Consider the following 14,089-nt stretch of genomic DNA (forward strand, 5'->3'; position numbering starts at 1 on the left):
AGAAAATGTCTGCCAGCCCCCATCCAAGCTGACAGAGCTTGAGAGGTGAAAAGGTGAGGCAAAGAATGGCAGATAATTGCCAAATACAGATGTGCAAAGTTTGTCACATCATACCCAAAAAGACTTGCGGCTGCAAAGGTGCTTCAACTATGTACTGAATTAAGGGTATGAATACTTATGCAATGTACTTATTTCAGTGTTTTATTTTTAATAAATTTGTAAAATTTGCACATCTGGCTTTTCCTTTGTCATTATTATGGTGTATGGAGTGTAAATTGATATGGGGAAAAACTAATTTAAAGCAGATTAACATAATGCTGCAACAAAACAAAATGTGAAAAATTGAAGGTGTATGAATACTTTTGCAAGGCACTGTATATAAATGACTAAAACAGCAAAAGCAATAAACAAGCAATACAGCTAAACATCTGATATAAACTGACTGCAGTTTTTTGGCTGATTTGAGGTCAGTCAGATGTGGTGTGCTTTAGGATCGATCAGATTCCCATTAATAAAAGAGAATGCATCCAGAAAAGCTGAAATGAATGACACACAGGATCAAATCAAACAGGAAACGACACTGAACAAATGATCGTCATATTAATTAAAGAACAGATCTACAGAGCTGGAGGCTGAAGAAAGGAAAGCGAATTGAGCACATCCAACAAGTGACACAGACTACATTTATGAAAGAAAAAGAAAGAAAGAAAGAAAGAAAGAAAGAAAAGAAAGATACCTGTAAATGTGGCAGTATGGTTTCTCCTCTTCCTCCCCTCTCTCTTCCTCTCACTTCCTCTCAAGACTCTTGTTATTCTATGCAATCAATCCTTGGCTCATAAAAAAGTAAAAGAAAAAAAAAAGAGACAACCTCACCGAACAGAAGGTCTACAAGACAGGAAACACACCTGAAAAAAGAATCAAAGCCCAAAAAGGAATTGAAGAATGAAGGGAAGGATGATACAGCAGCTTTCCAGGAAAGAGAGAAGGAGGAGTGTACGGCCGTATATCCCTTTATCCAATAGAGAGTATAGAGGGGGTGAGGAAAAGAGGCGATTTTCACTTTCCAAGATTGATTCTGTTTTTACCAACAGAAAGAGGGGATGAAGTGAAGTGAGACAGAGAGAGAAAGAGCAAGAGAGAGCAAGAGAGAGAGAGAGAGAGAGAGAGAGAGAGAGAGAGGAGGGAGTAGATGAGGAGAAATAGGCAGCAATTCATTTTTGAAATCTGGGTTACCCCTCTCTAGAGAGTAAAAGAGAGACAGATGATGGGAGGGTGAGGAAAGAGGACAGAGAGAGAGAGACAGTGAGGGAGATGTTGGCCAGCAGCTCACTCATCCTTGGTCAACCAGTAGCTCGTCCAGTATAGAACGGGTTGAAAGAAATCTGATCAGTGATCAATAATCAGCTTTGGTCTGTAACACTGCCAGTCTGTGACTCTATAAAAGTGTTTCGACACACGGGTGTCTTGGCAGCCATGTTGTTCCTACGTGAGGACTCTAAGGCCTGATCGACAGCTCCAGTGAACCAACGAGAATGAGACAGGAAGTTCAGCATTCCTAAAAAGAGTAACATAAAGCATTAAACAGCAAGTAATGGTGATTAATCTCCTATTGCAGACAGAAGAGATATTTTCATTCCAATTGAACGTGTGCCTCTGTCAGATTTATACGCTAATTTCACAAATAAATAAATCATGAAAATAATTAAAAGTTCTAATATAAAATGTTGCCATTTATGTCACTCATAAATAATATGTACCGTAATATACAAATATATAAAACTATTCAATTTGGGGGCAGTAAGATGTATGTATTTATTTAGGAAAATATAGTTTTACTCAAAATTATTCAACCCCCCCAGAGATTTCAGTTCTTTACTAATTTTAGTTTTTCTGAAGATCCAGAATAAAAAAAATTGCATCTACAAGAGTTTACTGTCATAATAAAAGTGATTATATCAATATAAAATGGGGAGTTTTTAATAACACAGCTATGTCATAATTATTCAACCCCTGTTCAATATTACTGTTTTTAAATAACTTATTTTTATGGTAGAGAACAAAATTGTCTTCAAACACAATTAAGCCTTTAGAAACTCTGTTTAAAAAAAAAAAACAGAATGGAGTGTAGATGTGACCAAACTGGAACTTTTTAGACCTGTGGATCAGCGGTATGTCTGGTGCAAAAAAGGCAAAGTTTATAAAGAACACCAGTTCTGGGCCAGACCTGTTTAAGGGGGTGTTTTACTGTTGCAGGAAATAGAAATCATGACAATATGAAGGACATCATGAATTCTTTGAAGTATTAGGCCATTTTGGTGAGAATTGTGATGTCTTTGGTGCAAAAAATGGAAGCTGATGATCAATGGACTTTCCTGCAGGACAACCATCCCAAAATAAAACGTTCAAATCTATTTAAGCTTGGTTCAGGGTTCGGTTGAATGTTCTTGAGTGGTCTGTTCAGTCTTCAGATTTAATTCTCGAAACATTTGGATGAATTTGATGAAACCAGAGGCAATGTAAAAAACAAAACAAAAAAAACAAAACAAAGATTAAGTGATCTTAAAACTTTTTCAAGTTAAGGAATAGGCCAAGAATGCAGTTGGTTGCATTTTTGTTGGTTGAATAGTTTTGAACATGATTGTTCAGTCTTCAGATTGAATTCTTATTGAAAATACGTGGTTGAATTTGATGAAAGCAGTGGCATTGTGAAAACTATTATTAGTGATCTTAAAGCTTTTTCAAGTAAAGAATGGGCCAAGATTCCAGCTTTTGATGGTTGAATCATTTTGAACATGAATGTTTAGAGCCAATTTGATTTTTTTCATTGCTCATCAACGTACATTCTCAGAATCACTCAAATGTGTATTAATACACTTCCTAATAGTTTACTGATAGCCTGAACCTCCCATCATTTCATAAACTTTTGTTTTCTGTAGCAAAATGTCTTTTTCCAGGTCAAGGGGTGAATCATTTTGATTTGAACTGTACTTTTGTTTAGAAAGCATGCATTACATTGATCAAAAATGACAGTAAAGACAAAACTTATACACTGTAAAAGTTTTCACCAGTTTCAACTTAAAAACTTAAGTTTAGCAGCTGCCTTAAAATGTTAAGATAAATCAACTTAAGTCATTTAAACTCACAAGTTCAATCAACTAATTTTGCTTGTAATAAGTTAAAATGACTTTTAAGCTGATTTAACTTAAAAACTTAAGGCAGCTGCTGAACTTAGGTTTTTAAGTTGAATCTGGTGAAAACTTTTTACAGTGTACAAAACATGTATTTCAACTAAATACTGTTGTTTTTAACTCTACATAAGAATCATGGCTTCCACAAAAATATTGCATTGTTTTCAACAATAATAAGAATGTTTCTTGAGGACCAAATCAGCATATTAAAATGGTTTCTAATGGATCATGTCACTGAAGACTGGAGAAATGTTGCTGATGTTAAAATAAAACTGAAAATACAATTTAACATTGTAATAATGTCAATTTTTTAATAATATTGTAATTACATTCACAATAAAACATTTACTGTATTTTTGATCAAATTTGTGAGCAAAGACTTATTTCAATAACATTTTAGAAATCTTACTGACTGATAATTTATTATAAATTTAAAATATAAAAATAAACTAAAAATGGTTCAAGGTTAACTTGTAATTTTTCTTGTCTAATATACAGTATTGTTTGAGGATCTGAACCTATAGGTTGCCTTGCACACTATACAGAAATACACCTCTAGACTAACACATCCTACAGAAATACAAAAAGTTTTCATGTCTTATCTTGCCTAGAGCAAAAGCGAGTTAGAATTGCCCCTGGTGCCCCCTGAAAACAAAGAGGTGCATGATGGTCCTGCACACAGGTGGCTATCTGTAGCTCTCACAGCTGCAACTGAAACCAGGTCACAGTGTGTGTGAGACAGAGAGGAGGCAGACAAGATGGCCGTCAGACACTGACATTAAAAGGGAGGAAGACCAGAGGGAAGGGCGACAGTGAGGGGTCTGGCCACAGTGCTGTTATATTGGGACGAGGGTGCAAGGAGCGGCGTTAGGACATAACACTAACCCACTAACATCTAGAGAACAGGAGTGAGACAGAGTCCAGGAGGTGATGCGAAGGGAAGGAGAGGATGAGAGGAAGAGGGAGGGAACAGGAGAGCGAGTAAAAGGTTGAAGGTCTAATTATGTAAAATGTAGGTTATTAGTCTCCTGATGGGGACACTGTGAGAAAATTAATTAACAATTATAATTAGCAAGATTGTTAGAGAGCAAAACGGTGTCATTGGACAGGTATGTGTATGGAGACTTAGGTGCGTGTGTGTGCGCGCGCGTGTGTCGCTGTCATTGAGAGTGAGGGTGTGTAGGTCAGCGTGTTTTATATCTTAATTTCAGATAGAGGCACATGCTGCAGCAATGATTTCCGAGCTTCAGTGTCTAATGCCTGCAGTGATAAATCAATGCCAGCTTCATGTCTCTGGTCATGCTGTAATAGCATCATAATGCAGAATATAGATGAGCTTAACAAAGTGAAGAGCCTCTGCACTTATCTATAGTCATCTATATTGTTATGTGGAGAGGAGAAATTCATACATTTAAAGGGAAAGTTCACCCTAGATTGAAAATTCACTTATTATTTATTGATTCTTGTGTCGCACAAAACGTGTGTGACCTTCTTAATCTGGAATACAGAAAGAAATTGCACTGTTTAATACAATGAAAGCTTCAAAAAAGGTAAAAGCACAATCAAAGTATCATAAAAGAGAGCCATATAACTCATTTGCTTTATTCCAAGTCGTCTAAAGCCATCAAATACGCTTTGTGTGTGGAACAGTTCAAAATTTTAGAGTGAAAGATTTGTTCTAGTGCTACTTAATGCATTATATATGAAAGGCTGTTTCCACCACTGAATAAATAAAATAAAAAAAAAGAAGCAATCTGCGACTTTATATCTCACTGTTCGGAAACACTGTTGCGTGAAACAAACTCGCAATTCAGACTTTTTTTTTCAGAATTATGAGACAAAAATTAAATTGCAAGTTATAAAGTCATAAATGTTAGATATAAACTTGCAATTGCGAGTTATAAAGTTAGTATTGAGTCATATAAATTTACAATTGCGGAAAAAAAAAAAAAGAATTGTAAGAGACAATCTCGCAATTGCGTGAAAAAATTATTTCTCATAATTGTGAGTACTCACAATTATGAGAAATATTCACAATTCTGAGAAATAAAGTTAGAATTGTGAGATATTTTCTTGTAACTGAGTGATACAAACTCACAATTATATTTTTTCCCTAACAGTTATAAGATATAAACTGAATGGTGAGTTATAAAGTCGCAATTGTGAGTTATAAAGTCAGTATTGAGTGATTTAAACTTGCAATTGCAAGAAAAAAGCAATTCTGACTTTTTTTTCTCAGAATTATGAGATATAAACTAAATTGCTAGTTATAAAGTCAGAACTTTTTTTAAGATATAAACTTGCAATTTTTAATTATAAAGTCAGTACTGAGTGACATAAACTCTCAGAATTGAGAAAAAAATTGTGAGTTAGAAAGTTAGTATTGAGTCATATCAACAACTGCGACTGAAAAAATTGTGAGATATAAACTCGCAATTATGAGAAATATTCGCAGTTCTAAAAAATAAAGTCAGAACTGTGAGACATTTTCTTGTAATTGAGTGATACGAACTCGCAATTCTTACTTATTTCCTTCGAATTATGAGATATAAACTCAATTGTGAGTTATAAAGTCAGTACTGAGTGATATAAACTTGCAATTGTGAGGAAAAAAGTCAGAATTGCAAGATATGAACTCACTCTTCAGACTTGTGAGATATTTTCTCGCAATTGTGTGAAACAAACTCGCAATTCTGACTTTTTCTCAGAATTATGAAATAGCTAGTTATGAAGCCAGAATTGTGAGATATAAACTCACAACTAAGAGTATAAAGTCAGTACTGAGCAATATAAACTCACAGTTGCAAAAAACAACAACACAGAATTGTGAGATATAAACTTGCAATTGCGAGTTATGAATTCACAATTGCAATCGTGTGATACAAACGTGCAAAACTGACTTTATTTCTCAGAATTACTGTATGATATAAACTAAATTGCTAGTTATAAAGTCAGAATTGTGAGACATAAACTACCATTTGAGAGTTATAAAGTCAGTATTGAGTGATATAATCTTGCAAGGAAAAAAAACAACAGAATTGTTAGATATAAATTCACAATTATGAGAAATAATGTTGCAGTTCTGAGAAATGAAGTCAGAATTAAGATCTAAACTTTTTCAGAATTTCGAGTTTATATCTCGCACTTGTGACTTTTTTCTCAGAATTGCGAGTTTATATTTGCCAATTCTGACTTTTTAATATGCAATTGCAAGTTACTAAGCCATAATTGTGAGATATAAACTCGCAATTCTGAGAACATATCATGTCTTCATTTTTTACCCTCTCAGAATTGGACTTTATCGCTTGCAATTGCGAGTTTATATCTCACAATTCTGAGAAAAAAGTCAGGATTGTTAGAAATTTTTTTGCTATTACCTTTTTACATTTTTATTCAGTGGCAGAAACGGGCTTCTATAGCTATATGAATAAATCTTTCCTGAGTTAGATATTGTCAATGAATTGATCCAGTTCACAAATGCAGCCTGAATGAATCATTCATGGATTAGACTGATTCAGCTCACTGACTCAGTTTGGAGGTCACAGCAGTGAACTATGGAAGCTTGTTCTGCCAATAAAAAGGAAAACTGCCATCACAATTCTAACTTTATTTTCCTAGAAACTGCAAGAAAAAAATCAGAAATGTAAGATACAAAGTAAAAATATGTCAGAATTTATTTGGAGCTTGAAACAAGCTTCCATAGATAACAGTTCATTGGAGGAGAATATTATCAGTGAATAACTAAGTATGTTCCTCACACAATGCCTGCACTTGAATTCAGAAGACTGTGAATGTAGTGCAGAAGTCATGTGGACCATTTTTATGGTGTGCCCATAAAACCACAGAAGTTCTAAGTATAGTTTCCACTACAAATACAATTACAAACAATTAACTGTTAACCATTGAGATCATTATCTAATGGTTTCCAGTAGCAGTGTTGCCAAGTTTGCAGTTTTCCAGCAGAATTGGGTTACTTGTTTTTTCCCCTGGTTTTAAAGGTTTGACAAATTGCATAGACTGTAATTGACTAAAATATGTGTACTCAATATTTTACATTCTACTAAAGATATTTTGTGAGAGAGATGCCTTTGAACATCTTTATAAAAGCATACTGTTTATATTACAAGTTGAAATTGTGTGTAATGCATAACAGTGACTGTACAATATATATTTTAGGTATGAAAATGATTTTAGTATTGGATAGGGTCTTTAGGCTTGTTTTGAGCTATTTGTTTGATTGGCCCTTGGGTTTTTGTTACACAGATCTGGCAACCCTATCCAGTAGTGTGTTTTGGGCCATTTTCCACTATAATTTAGCAGTTTTAACATACTATAAATAGAAGGCAACAAATTGCCAGTTGAGACCCACAGGGACCATTACAGTTTCTATTAAATCCAATACAATTCCCATTACAACCATTTAAACCATTACAAATTCTTTGAGGGTTTCTTTCCCCCAGCAGGGAGCTCCAGTCTCTATTCATGGCAATTGCAGAGAAAAGAGTGACAAAATTTGCCTTTTGTGTTCCACACAAGACTGATTTGAGAGGACATGAGGGTGAGTAAATGATGACAGAATTTTCATTTTTGGATGGACCGTCCCTTTAATAATAGAACATGCATTGCAATACTGGCCTTCTGTAGTGTAATAAAAAGACATCTGTAAAAAAAATGAAGCATAAAAGGACAAACTAGCCAACAAATGAGTTGTGCAGATGGAATGAAAAGGTGATGGAAAAGAGGACAAAATCATTTTCACCTCTAAACACGTGAACAGCATATCTGTTGGTATGCAGTGCCAAAGTATGGCAGGCTTTCAGTATCATGTAACAAATGTGGCCACGAGGCAAATCACAGATATGCATCATGTTTAGCCTTTTCACACCTGTCATTTTTTAAAGGGGAGCTTTTTATCATCACCTTGCTAGAATAAACATCCAAACAATGTCACATAATATGAAAGACACAAAACTTCTCAGGAATTGTTCGCCTCAGAGGGGTATCTAGTAATCTAGGCAATCAAGCAACTGCATTCTTACCAATTAGCCATTTTTTCTTTGCCATCGAAAATAGTTGCAAACAAATACAGATTTGAGTTCACAGATTTTACAAAAAAATTCGTAGATGGGCACAAACAAACAATTTTATTTTTCATTTCAGACTATCTAGTTAGAGGATATGAAACATGTTTGATATTTTGAGGTATTATTTTTATTAAACAATGCATGTTTTATGTGACTATCATTTTTGGAAGTACCTCAAAGTCTGGTTGTGTGCAATCCTTAGTTGTATAGTGTATGGTGTCCAGTTTTTGCTCCGTAACTTAACGCTAACTGTCGCCCCCAATTTTTGAACATAGACGTGAAAGTGCACTAAATTGTAATAAACTTAAATTGTTATAATTCACGAGTGGTTTGGAATACAGACATAAGCTTGAACTCTTTTTTTAAGAAGACAATTCTTTAAGCTGAATAGCATAAGTAAAATAATTTTGAAATATAAAAGAATAAAAAGTTATAGAAGTTTAAATTTCCTATAAAGAAAATGCACTGTAAAATAAATATTTTACATAGCAGGTTTTACTCTAAAACTGCCATAAAATTAGAGCCTTATATCGAACTAAGTTATGTTTCAAATTTGAAGTTGATATGAAAAAATTGAGGTTCCTGTGAGATATTATTTAGGGCATTATACTGCAAAAACAGCCACCGGGTCCCATTTTTCTCTCAGAAATTTCTACATTTAGCTGTCAATATTACTTTTATCATGAAATAATAACACCAAATATGGAATCCTGAGACTCAGGCCTTTCCGACGATATGTATTCTGTCAAGATTATAAAACATTTCGATTCTAAAATACCGTATTACATTTTGTAATATGACACTTGACACCACCCACTAAGGTCCAAAAGATTTTAAATTTCCATGGTAAAGCAATGTCCAATTAAAAAAAGTTTTCATTTGATGAATTTTGAGGTTTCAAATGATATATAATTTATGGTTATAAAAATACGTGAAAAAAAGACAACGAAAAAAGGATTTGCCAAGCATCCCTCAGGTGGGATGGTGATACTTACAGTAAAGGGATCTAAAAGTATATGAAGAGTTCATTTGCGAAAACATATAATTAATAGTTAATAGTCGCGATCATTAATAGTTACGCCCCTAGCATTTGCATAGCCGAATCATCAGACGTTCTGCAGGTAGGCTACTGTAAAAAAAAAAAAAAAGCAAAGCAAGGACAATAGCGCAAATGGCAGATCACGGGAATAAATGTTATGTTCCAGGTTGTGCAGGGGATGTTGAGTGCAGGGATGGGTTGGTGTCTGCACTCAGAAAGCAACAGAAAACAAATAAGGTGTTCTAATAAAATAGGACGAGCCACTAAAGGGACACGATTAACTTCTTGCTAGCGCTAACCTGTTACATTGCAGTACATAAGATTTCACTTACCACATTAACAGAGTAAGGAGAGATGACTGTGTGGATGATGGCGAATGATTTGCAGATTCTGATCACTGCTGACAGCATCTAAACTTGTCAAATGTGGTAAGTACTCCCACTGTACTATAACGTTAAACAGAGCATGTGTGATCACCGATCTCAAAAGTGAAACTAAAAAGTTATCGTGCATTCAAAAAGGCAGTTTCAATGCCCCGCATATTAATAGCGGCTTGAGCTCCATAATTAAATATATACTTTCCTCCATGTATTTCCTTACAGCTGTGTGAGAGCGAGCTGCTCTGTGAGACAGCCAATCAGAGCAGAGCTCCTCATTATTATTCAGGAACCTTCCAAATAAGGTAATAACAGACCATTTCATTCTAGGGACAAATCCTAGGGTTGTAAATGGACTTGTAAAACCATTTCTGGAGAATTTTTGCCCTTACCTAAGCCATATACATTCTATGTACAGTAGATATCAGAGAACAATTTAAATTAAAGCTGCAAGCAGCGATGGTAGGGCCCTCGCACTCGGGCTCACCGCCGATCGGTGGCGAATGGTGGGCACTATGATATTAACACAGTAAATGTAGGAGGAATATGTCAAAGTCATTGATATGTGCCAATTTTCCTGCTGCCAGCTGGTGGCGCTATGCCTATAACTGAATATTGGCATGCAGATGTCTTCAGGCCAGCGCTTTTATCAAACATATGAAGTTTGGTGAAGATTGAACATGGCATGCTTGAGTGTAAGTCATGACATGTCCTGCTGCCAACAGGTGGTGCTATTACGAAATATTGGCTTTTAGATGTCTTCAGGCCAGGACTATCGGCAAACATGTCAAGTTTGGTGCAAATTGTACATTGCATGCTTAAGTTAGTGTAAAACAAGTAATTTGCTGTTGCCAGCTGGTGGCGCTATGACTATAACTAAATATTGGCATGTAAATGTATTCAGGCCAGGACTCTTATCAAACATATTAAGTTTGGGGCTGATTGGACATTGCATGCCTGAGTTACAGTAACTTCCTGTTTCATTGCATTAAGAGTATGCTTTAGCACTTAGCTAAATGTTGCTAACATGTTTCTAGCATGTTGCTACCCTATTTAACACTTGTTGATATTTTTAAAATGTTGCTGGGCATCCACAACAGTATTAAACATGTGACTTCCTGTTGCCAGCAGGTGGCACTATGACTATAACTGAATATGGGCATGGGCTTGTGTTCAGACCAGGACTCTTATCAAACATATTAAGCTTGGGTCAGATTGGACATTGTATGCATGAGTTACACTTATTTTTCTTTGTATTAATATCATGCTTTAGCTCTTAGCTAAGTGTTGCTATCATGTTTTAACATGATTCTAGCATGATGCTAGCCTATTTAAAACTTGCTGACGTTTTTTAATATGTTGCTAGGAGTCCGTAACACCATTAAACGTCACTTCCTGTTGTCAGCAGGTGGCGCTGTGACTATAACTGAATATGGGCATGTATATATCTTCAGGCCAGGAGTCTTATCAAACATGTGAAGTTTGGGGCTGATTGGACATTGCATGCCTGAGTTACAGTAACTTCCTGTTTTATATCTTTAACAACATGCTTTAGCACTAAGTAAGTGTTGCTAGCATGTTTGAGTATGTTTTAAACTAGTTTAGCACTCAATTGCTTTTTTAGTGTGTTGCTAATAGTGTGTCACAGTGTTAAACATGTCACTTCCTCTTGACAGTAGGTGGCGCTATGACTATAACTGAATATTGGCATGTAGATATCTTCAGGTCAGGACTGTTATCAAACATGTGAAGTTTGGGGCTGATTGGACATTGCATGCCTGAGTTACAGTAACTTCCTGTTTCATTGCATTAAGAGTATGCTTTAGCACTTAGCTAAATGTTGCTAACATGTTATAGCATGTTTCTAGCATGTTGCTACCCTGTTTAACACTTGTTGATATTTTTAAAATGTTGCTAGGCATCCACAAGAGTATTGAACATGTGGCTTCCTGTTACCAGCTGGTGGCGCTATGACTATAACTGAATATGGGCATGGGAGTGTGTTCAGGCCAGGACTCTTATCAAACATGTTAAGTTTGGGGCTGATTGGACATTGTATGCCTGAGTTAGAGTAACTTCCTGTTTCATTGTATAATTAGCATGCTTCAGCATATTAGTTAAGTGTTGCTAGCATGCTTTACTATGTTTGTAGCATATTGAATATTAGGTTTGGGTCAGATTCGACATTATATACATGAGTTACAGCAATTTCCTTTTGTATTTGTATTAATAGCATGCTTTAGCTCTTAGCTAAGTGTTGCTAGCATGTTTTAGCATGTTTCTAGCATGTTGCTAGCCTATTTAAGACTTGTAAACGCTTTTCAATATGTTGCTAGGAGTCCGTAACAGTGTAAAACATGTCACTTCCTGTTGTCAGCAGGTGGCGCTATGACTATTACTGAATATGGGCACTGACGTGTGTTCAGGACTGGACTGTTATCAAACGTAAAGTTTGAGGCAGATTGGACATTGTATGCCTGAGTTATAGCAACTTCCTTTGTCATGGCGAAACATCAAAGCTTGTCCGGCCGCCACGGACACGCCCTTCGACGAAAACTCTAAAGCTTCGCAATTTAACATCACAAAGGCCTCATGATGACACTCAGCAAATTTGAAGACGATCAGATAAAAACTGTAGGAGGAGTTCGTTAAAGTACGAGGCCTGAAAATGGCAAAAACTGCACAAAAATCGTACAGGAAATTCAATATAACGGACTTCCTGTTGGGTTTCGGATGTTGCACCAGGAGACTTTTTTGTAGGTATTGGTGTGTTACATATGTGTACCGAGTTTCGTACATGTACGTGAAACGCAGCTCGAGGCGCACTCCGTTGAAATTTTATAGGTGGCGCTATGGAGCCATTTTGGCACACCCACTTCTGACAACCATAACAGATGTAAATTTTCGCCAGGACTGACGCGTGTGCAAAGTTTCGTGAGTTTTCAAGCATGTTTAGGCCCTCAAAAAGAGTTTTCATTTTGGAGAAGAAGCGGAAGAATAATTAAAGCTGCAAGCAGCGATGAACGGGCCCTCGCACACGGGCTCACCGCCGACCGGTGGCTTTAGGAAAACAGCAAACGGTGGGCAGTATGCTTTTAATACAGTAAATATATGAGAAATATGTCATAAGTCATTTAAATGTGCCAAACTTCCCATTGGCAGCTGGTGGCGCTATGCCTATAAATGGCATGTAGATGTGTTCAGGCCAGCACTATTATCAAACATATGAAGTTTGGTGCAGATTGACCTTGGTATGTTTGAGTTAGTGAAAGATATGATATATCCTGGTGTCAACAGGTGGCGCTATGATAATATCTGAATATTGGCCTTTAGGTGTCTTCAGGCCAGGACTCTTACCAAACCTCTGAAGTTTGAGGCAGATCAGACATTTTATGGCTGAGTTATTACACCTATGTCCATGGCAAAACATCAAACTTTGTCAGGCCGCCACGGACACGCCCTTTACTGAAACTCAAGATCTTCACAATTTAACATCTCTAAGGCCTCTAGATCAGACTGACCAAATATAATGTTGATTTCATTAAATGTCTAGGAGGAGTTTGCTATAAACCTAATCCCCTGCAAGGACTTATGATAATGCCAACTGTGAACCAAATGTGAACATTTTCCCTATATTCTGATGATGATGATAAGAACATGTAATTCATGATGATAACAAAATGTTATTATTCCTTGCATTACATTCACCACTTCTGCTTAAATCGTTACCTATCTGTACAATTTGTATGTGGATATTGCTTTGCTGGTGACTCCTGTTATAAGACATCACTTTTAAGCGCTACATAACTAAGAATCAATAAGGAAAACGGTGCACAGTTGGCAAATGCATTCACAGTAACCCTCTGCTAGTTTGGATTTTAAGTTTACAGAATTGAAAGGGTTACACTTTAAAATCAACACAGAGACACATACACACAATATATAAAATGTTGCCATCCAGTTTCATTTGTTAACATTAACTATATTAGTTAACATGAACAATAATTAAATAGCATTTATTAATGTTAATTAATATTAAGCTAAAAAAAAAGTATTCATATATTGTTTAAAGGTAAATTAGTTTATGTACTGTGAATTAACATGAACATGAACACAGTTCATGTGGGTGTACAGCAATACACAAAGTGCTCTGTAAACGCTTAATTCTTTCAAAATATCTTTAAAAATCAAGTTGAGTGTTTTAATGGGGCGATATATATATAACTGATCTTAAAATGATGGTTTTCGGATGTTTTGAACAGATAACAGCAAAGTTTGTTTTTGTCATGATCGGGGCTGTGGGTTTTCCCTCAGCCACCTGAGGTCGCTGTTTGCACTGCACTCTGATTCTTCACGTCTGTTTTGTCATTTGCACTGATTACACTCACATCTGTTCACTAT

At 35.9% G+C, this 14,089-nt stretch overlaps 1 protein-coding gene across 1 annotated transcript in view; it reads right to left on the reverse strand.

The window, feature by feature from the left end:
• Positions 1 to 871, reverse strand: part of prkcg (protein kinase C, gamma) — a 54,045-nt gene extending 53,174 nt beyond the window's left edge. Inside the window, exon 1 of the mRNA XM_073846609.1 lies at positions 737 to 871. The gene's annotated coding sequence lies outside the window, so the exon portion shown is untranslated. The remainder of the gene's footprint in view (positions 1 to 736) is intronic.
• Between the last annotated feature and the right edge of the window lie 13,218 nt (positions 872 to 14,089).

The sequence above is a fragment of the Garra rufa genome, chromosome 9 (assembly GCF_049309525.1).
Source record: "Garra rufa chromosome 9, GarRuf1.0, whole genome shotgun sequence".
Lineage (NCBI taxonomy): Eukaryota > Metazoa > Chordata > Actinopteri > Cypriniformes > Cyprinidae > Garra > Garra rufa.